Source organism: Macaca fascicularis, chromosome 8, assembly GCF_037993035.2.
Source record: "Macaca fascicularis isolate 582-1 chromosome 8, T2T-MFA8v1.1".
In the NCBI taxonomy this organism is placed as follows: domain Eukaryota; kingdom Metazoa; phylum Chordata; class Mammalia; order Primates; family Cercopithecidae; genus Macaca; species Macaca fascicularis.
The window spans coordinates 135101022-135107021 of NC_088382.1; positions in this window are offsets into that span (position 1 = coordinate 135101022).

Sequence of the window (6000 nt, forward strand, 5' to 3'; positions counted from 1 at the left end):
CAAATCAGCTTGTCTTTTTTTTGGGCCACGGACCCTTGAGAATTTGTTAAAGCTATGGCCGCTCCTGAGAACAGTGTCACATGTATAAAACAAAATGTTGTTATTGCAGAGGTTCACACAGATCTCTGAAGGCATCATGGGACTTCCGATTGTGAACCAATCCCCCTTCATTAGACTTAATTAAAATGGCTAAGCAAGCCATTTTCTTTTTTTTTTCTTTTTTTTATTTTTTGAGATGGAGTCTCGCTCTATCGTCCAGGTTGGAGTGCAGTGGCGCAATCTCGGCTCACTGCAATCTCTGTCTCCCAGGTTCAAGTGATTCTCCTGCCTCAGCCTCCTGAGTAGCTGGGACTACAGGCGCACACCAGCACACCCAGCTAATTTTTGTATTTTTAGTAGAGACGGGGTTTCACCATATTGGCCAGGCTGGTCTTGAACTCCCGACCTCGTGATCCACCTACCTCGGCCTCCTAAAGTGCTGGGATTACAGGCGCGAGCCACTGCGTCCGGCCAAGCAAGGCATTTTCTTTCTTTTACTTTTTTCTTTTCATAAGTGTGAAAATGGAAATGGAAGCAAGGAAAATACTAAGGTGACATTAATTTGAATCACAAAAGTAGAGAAAGGAAAAGGTTTTTTTAAATTGAGTTTATAGCTTAACTATTTATAGCTTCACTTCAGAATCTAGTCTAAATGAAGTAAATTTGCACCCAGATTGATTTTTAAAAATACTTCACATTGTAAAGTGTAACAGCAGAAAAATGCACATATAAGTGTGTAGCTCAGTGAATTTTCACAAACAACACATAGCCATAACCACTAGATCTAGAAAGCAAAACACCGGGAGGGCCTCAGGAACCTCTGCTTGCCTCTTTTAATTTTTGCCTGGTGCCTGCTCTAAGCGTAACCACCATGGGATGGAATTTTAATTCTAACCTGTATAAGTTAGAATAAGGACCAGCTCATCAACTCTGGACTCACACGAAGAGGCGGACAGAAGTTAGCGATGACACAATTGCCCTTTTTTAGGACTCAGGCTGAGATCACCCAGGAAAGCAGACATATGACACTGAAGTTAGAGCAGCTCAGGCCTTGTGACCCAGGAACTTAAGAAATGTAAAAATCATCTCAAAGCAACGTGGGAAATGGCCAAAAACGCCTGGGTAGCTTAGGAACTCGGAAGTTGGGGGTTGGTCTCTGGCCATCCCCTGAATAGGACCTTAAGCCCCAAAGTTCCTGAGCAGGCCTCACAACAGACCTTGTTTCCTGCTCCAGTGAACCCAGATGAGGCTCAGCGTGACTTCTTGGGCATTCAGGATGCTAATACTTTGGACTTCACCGAGGTTTTAATCTAAGGATTTCAAAACTCCTTGCAAGCAATTAAGGTTATAACACCCCTTTGTACTGTTGTTGCATGCACCAGATGGACAGAAATATGGGTCAGGATTGGCTGGGATGACATGTGATACCACAAATCCATACATTTAATCTCTTCTAAGGTTGGAACAAATCTGGGGCAATTGCAACCAGTTAGATTATATAAGGTCAGAATGAGTGTGCTGAAAAGCTGGCTGCTTTTATTTTCCCTTGTGTCCTCAACACACTTGTCATTTGAGGAAGTCATCCAAGTAACATCTCAATAGCCTTTTATTCATGTCACATTTTCTGGAAGTTTCTTCTCTTCTCCTCAGGGAGTCACAGCACATGAGTGAAACAGGCGAGTCAAATATTTCCCTGAAGTTGAAAAAAACTCAGGCTCAAATGTCTTTCAGTAGCTACTCAGGAGTAAGCAGCTCAGAGCTGGGATATGAACTTTGGTTTTTGGACTCCATGCCCAATGTTGTTGCTCTGTCTACACACCACCACACAACATCTCCTGGTAAGAATAATGATGAGAGAAAGTGGTTCAAGACAAACACAAATACTGAATTTTTAGCTCCACAAACGTCTTCAAATGACCCAGCATGTCAATTATAAATGTGTAGGCATTATGGAAGATGAGCAATCCATTATTCATTCAACAAACATTTACTGGGCACCTACCATGTGCCAGACATTGTGGTAGACCCTTGGGAAATAGATGACTGAGGCTCAGTTCTGGCTCACTGAATGGGAAGCTCCAAGAAGTCAGGGACTGTGACAGTCTTGTTCTCCCTTGGCTCCTCAGCACCAGCAAAGTGCCTTCCACAAGAAATTTGTCAAAGCCAACGTGGGCCAGGTGTGGTGCCTCACACCTGTAATCTCAGCACTAGCACTTTTGGAGGCCAAGGCAGGAAGATCACCTGAGGCCATTTGGAGACCAGCCTGGGCAACAGCAAAACCTCATTTCTATTTTTAATGTATATATACACACATATGCATGCCAATATGGATGGATTGGTGGGTGGGTAGATGGGTGCATGGGTGGGTGGGTGGATGGATGGATGGATGGGTGGACTAGTAGGTGGATAGATGGCTATCCCCTAGCAGCTCAGAGTCTAATGGACCTCTAAGTCAGAGAGCCGAGGGCACAGAAGTAGAAGTCTTGTGACCAGGATCTCTTCCTAGTTCCAAAGTTTTTTTTTGCTGTATGACTGTGAATAAGCAGTCTGCCTGGTTCTTATTTGCTCATCTTTTTTTAATTTTTAACTTTTCGAGACGGAGTCTCACTCTCTTGCCCAGGCTGGAGTGCAGTGGCATGATCTCAGCTCACTGCAACCTCTGCCTCTCTAGTTCAAGTGATTTTTTTGCCTCAGTCTCCAGAGTAGCTGGGATTACAGGCACCTGCCACCACGCCCAGCTAATTTTTGTATTTTTAGTAGATACAGGGTTTTACCATGTTGACCAGGCTGGTCTCAAACTCCCGACCTCAAGTGATCTGCCTGTCTCGGCCTCCCAAAGTGCTAGGATTACAGGCATGAGCGATTCTGCCCAGCCAAGTGCCACATACTTTCAGATGAACAGATCTCTACCAGATCTTGTGTGAACTCAGAGCAAGATCTCAGTTATCACCAAGGGGATGACCCAAAGCCATTCATGAAGGATCCACCTCCATGATCCAAGCGGCTCCCACCAGGCCCCACCTCCAACACTGGAGATTACAATTCAACATGAGATTTGGACGGGGACAAATATCCAAACCATATCGGGCATTGCAGCAATGAACATTATGGAGTTGGCTTTTCAGCATGGCTTTGACTGGGAAAAGGAGGATCCCCACCACCTCCAAAAAAGAGGAGCAGGATTTCATTCCTAACCCCTGGCAACTGCCCACGTCAGATTTCAGTTGATTCTCTGATGATTTGATTGCAGTCAACAACTTAGTGGTCCTGGAAGCATTACCTCGCAATCCTGCTAGACGTTTTGCAGTAGGCATCTTACTCTACCCTCTCGGCCACCCTGTGAAGGGGATGCTTTGTCCTAATTGGCCAGATGTTGGTGCTGAGATCCAGAGGCTGAAGAATTTGCCCAGGATCACACCGCTAATGAGTGGGGGTGGGGGTGGGGTGAAACTCCAACCCCGGCATGCAAGACTTTAGATCTTTGCCCTTTTCTGCCATGTGCTTTCCACACTGGGTCTGATGTGCTACACCATCAACATGATGTCTTCTTTTTGGAGCAGCCATTTCGCTGGGAGATGTTTTACTCGGGAGAGTACAGCATGCTGGGTCACACCTGATTTCTGTGTATTATTTCTACCAGTGGAGAGTTGCCAAGGGAGTGATCATGATGCACTAAGAGCCCTGCTAAGTGCCTCACATAAATTATTAGCAAGTGATAACCTCACAGCACCCCTTGATGCAGTACTGTTATCATCCCCCTTTTGTAGCTAAAGACAGTTAGAGACACTGAGGCTCAGAGAGGGTAGGTGGTTTGCCCAAAGTTGCACAGCGCAGCGTTCATTTGCTAATTGCACATACCGTTAACGTGAAGGCTTACTGCTCTTTGTTTTTAGAACTGGGAGCGGAGCGCATAAATAATTTAGTGCTAAGTGCAATATGGTGTCCTGCGACAGAGAGAAGAATATTAATGGACAGATGAGTGAAGTCAGAATGAAGTCTGGAGTCCAATAATAATGCATAAATGTTGGTTTCTTAGTTAGATAAATGCACCGTGGTAATGTAAAATGGTAGCCTTAGAAGAAACTGAATGAGGTACATATAGATATAGGCACTCCCTGTATCATCTTTGCAACTTTTCTTTAACTGTAAAAATTATTCCAAAATAAAAATTTTATTTTTTTACTTAATTTATTCTTTTTGAGATGGAGTCTAGCCCTGTCACCCAGGCTGGAGTACAATGGCATGGTCTTGGCTCACTGTAGCCTCTGCCTCCCAGGTTCGAGTGATTCTCCTGCCTCAGCCTCCCAAGTAGTTGGGATTACAGGTGCCCACCACTATGACTGGCTAATTTTTATATCTTTATTAGAGACGGGGTTTCAGCATGTTGGCCAGGCTGGTCTCAAACTGCTGACCTCAGGTAAACCCCTCGTTTCTGCTTCCCAGAGTGCTGGGATTACAGGCATGAGCCACCGTGCCTGGCCAAAAGTGTATTTTTAAAAAGAGATTTAGTTTGCACTTCTCCCTTTTTCAGCCAGGGGAAACTAAGGCTGAGACTGGGGACATTAATAACCAAGTAGCTATAAGCTACTCCTGACTCAGCACCCTCAGGCCTTCACCTGAAGCTCGAGCTTCCCGGGCCTGTTGGTGTGATCTGAGTGACCTTCTAGAATGCGGTATGAGGTGAGTATGCATGGTGCTTCCATGGAATGTGTCAGAAACTTTTCTCGACACGGGACATGGCATTTTGAAAAATCAGCTCATAGGTCTGACCTTTGGATCAGTGACTACATGAGTGTCTCCATCAGCTCCATCATGCAGTCATCACTCTCAGTCCGCCACAGCACAGGGAGCCAGTCTGGGGGACGTGCCATGCACTCATGCATTTTCATGCCATGCCTCATTAGCTAGGAGACAGCCAGAGCAAATTGGGAAAAATGTCGCTGGCTGCAGGGCCTGGCCTCAGTTTGAAAAGGAAGGGATTTAGGGGTTAGGCCCTGAGTATACTCCAAACGAATTTCTCATCCAAGCTCCAATCCAAGAGGCTGTGTGGTCTGGGAGGTGGAGACACCATGCCGTCAGCTCCCTGCTTCACCAGGAGGGCTTCTCTGTGGTGAGGCAGATGAGGCCGGGAAGCAGGTTAGTTTACACTCCTCCCGTTTTACAGATGGGGAGCTGAGTTTGAAAGAGGGAAAAGAACAGCCAGTGTGGGGCCAATGCTCGTTCTGTATTTGTACTTTTGTTGCTCTGTAGCTGGTGTTGAAGTTGGGTTCTAAATTCCTGCTGATTGACGTCTTTTTTCACTTCTACATTGCAGAACAGAATTGGTGGGTGACATTTCACAGGCAGCCCCCTAATGCTCAGTCTGTCTTAGACACCCTGCTGGATGGCCTGTGCCTACTGGGAGTGAAGAAAAGAAATAATGACGATAATAATGATGATAGGAACCCCCATGAATTAAGTACTTGCTATTTGTCCCACCCTGCCTTTGGTACTTTGAAAGCATGTCTCATTTAATTTTTACAACAACTCTGTGGGGAAGATATTCTTTTTTTTTTTTTTTTTTTTTTTGAGACAGAGTCTCGCTTTGTCGCCCAGGCTGGAGTGCAGTGGCCGGATCTCAGCTCACTGCAAGCTCCGCCTCCCGGGTTCCTGCCATTCTCCTGCCTCAGCCTCCCGAGTAGCTGGGACTACAGGCGCCCACCACCTCGCCCAGCTAGTTTTTTTTTTTTTTTGTATATTTTAGTAGAGATGGGGTTTCACCGTGTTAGCCAGGATGGTCTCGATCTCCTGACCTCGTGATCCGCCCGTCTCGGCCTCCCAAAGTGCTGGGATTACAGGCTTGAGCCACCGTGCCCGGCCAAAGATATTCTTATTTGCCCCATTTTACAGGTAAGTACATGAAAGCCCAGAGAGTGTAAGTAACTTGCTCAAGGCCAGGCATGATGGCTTATGCTTGTAATC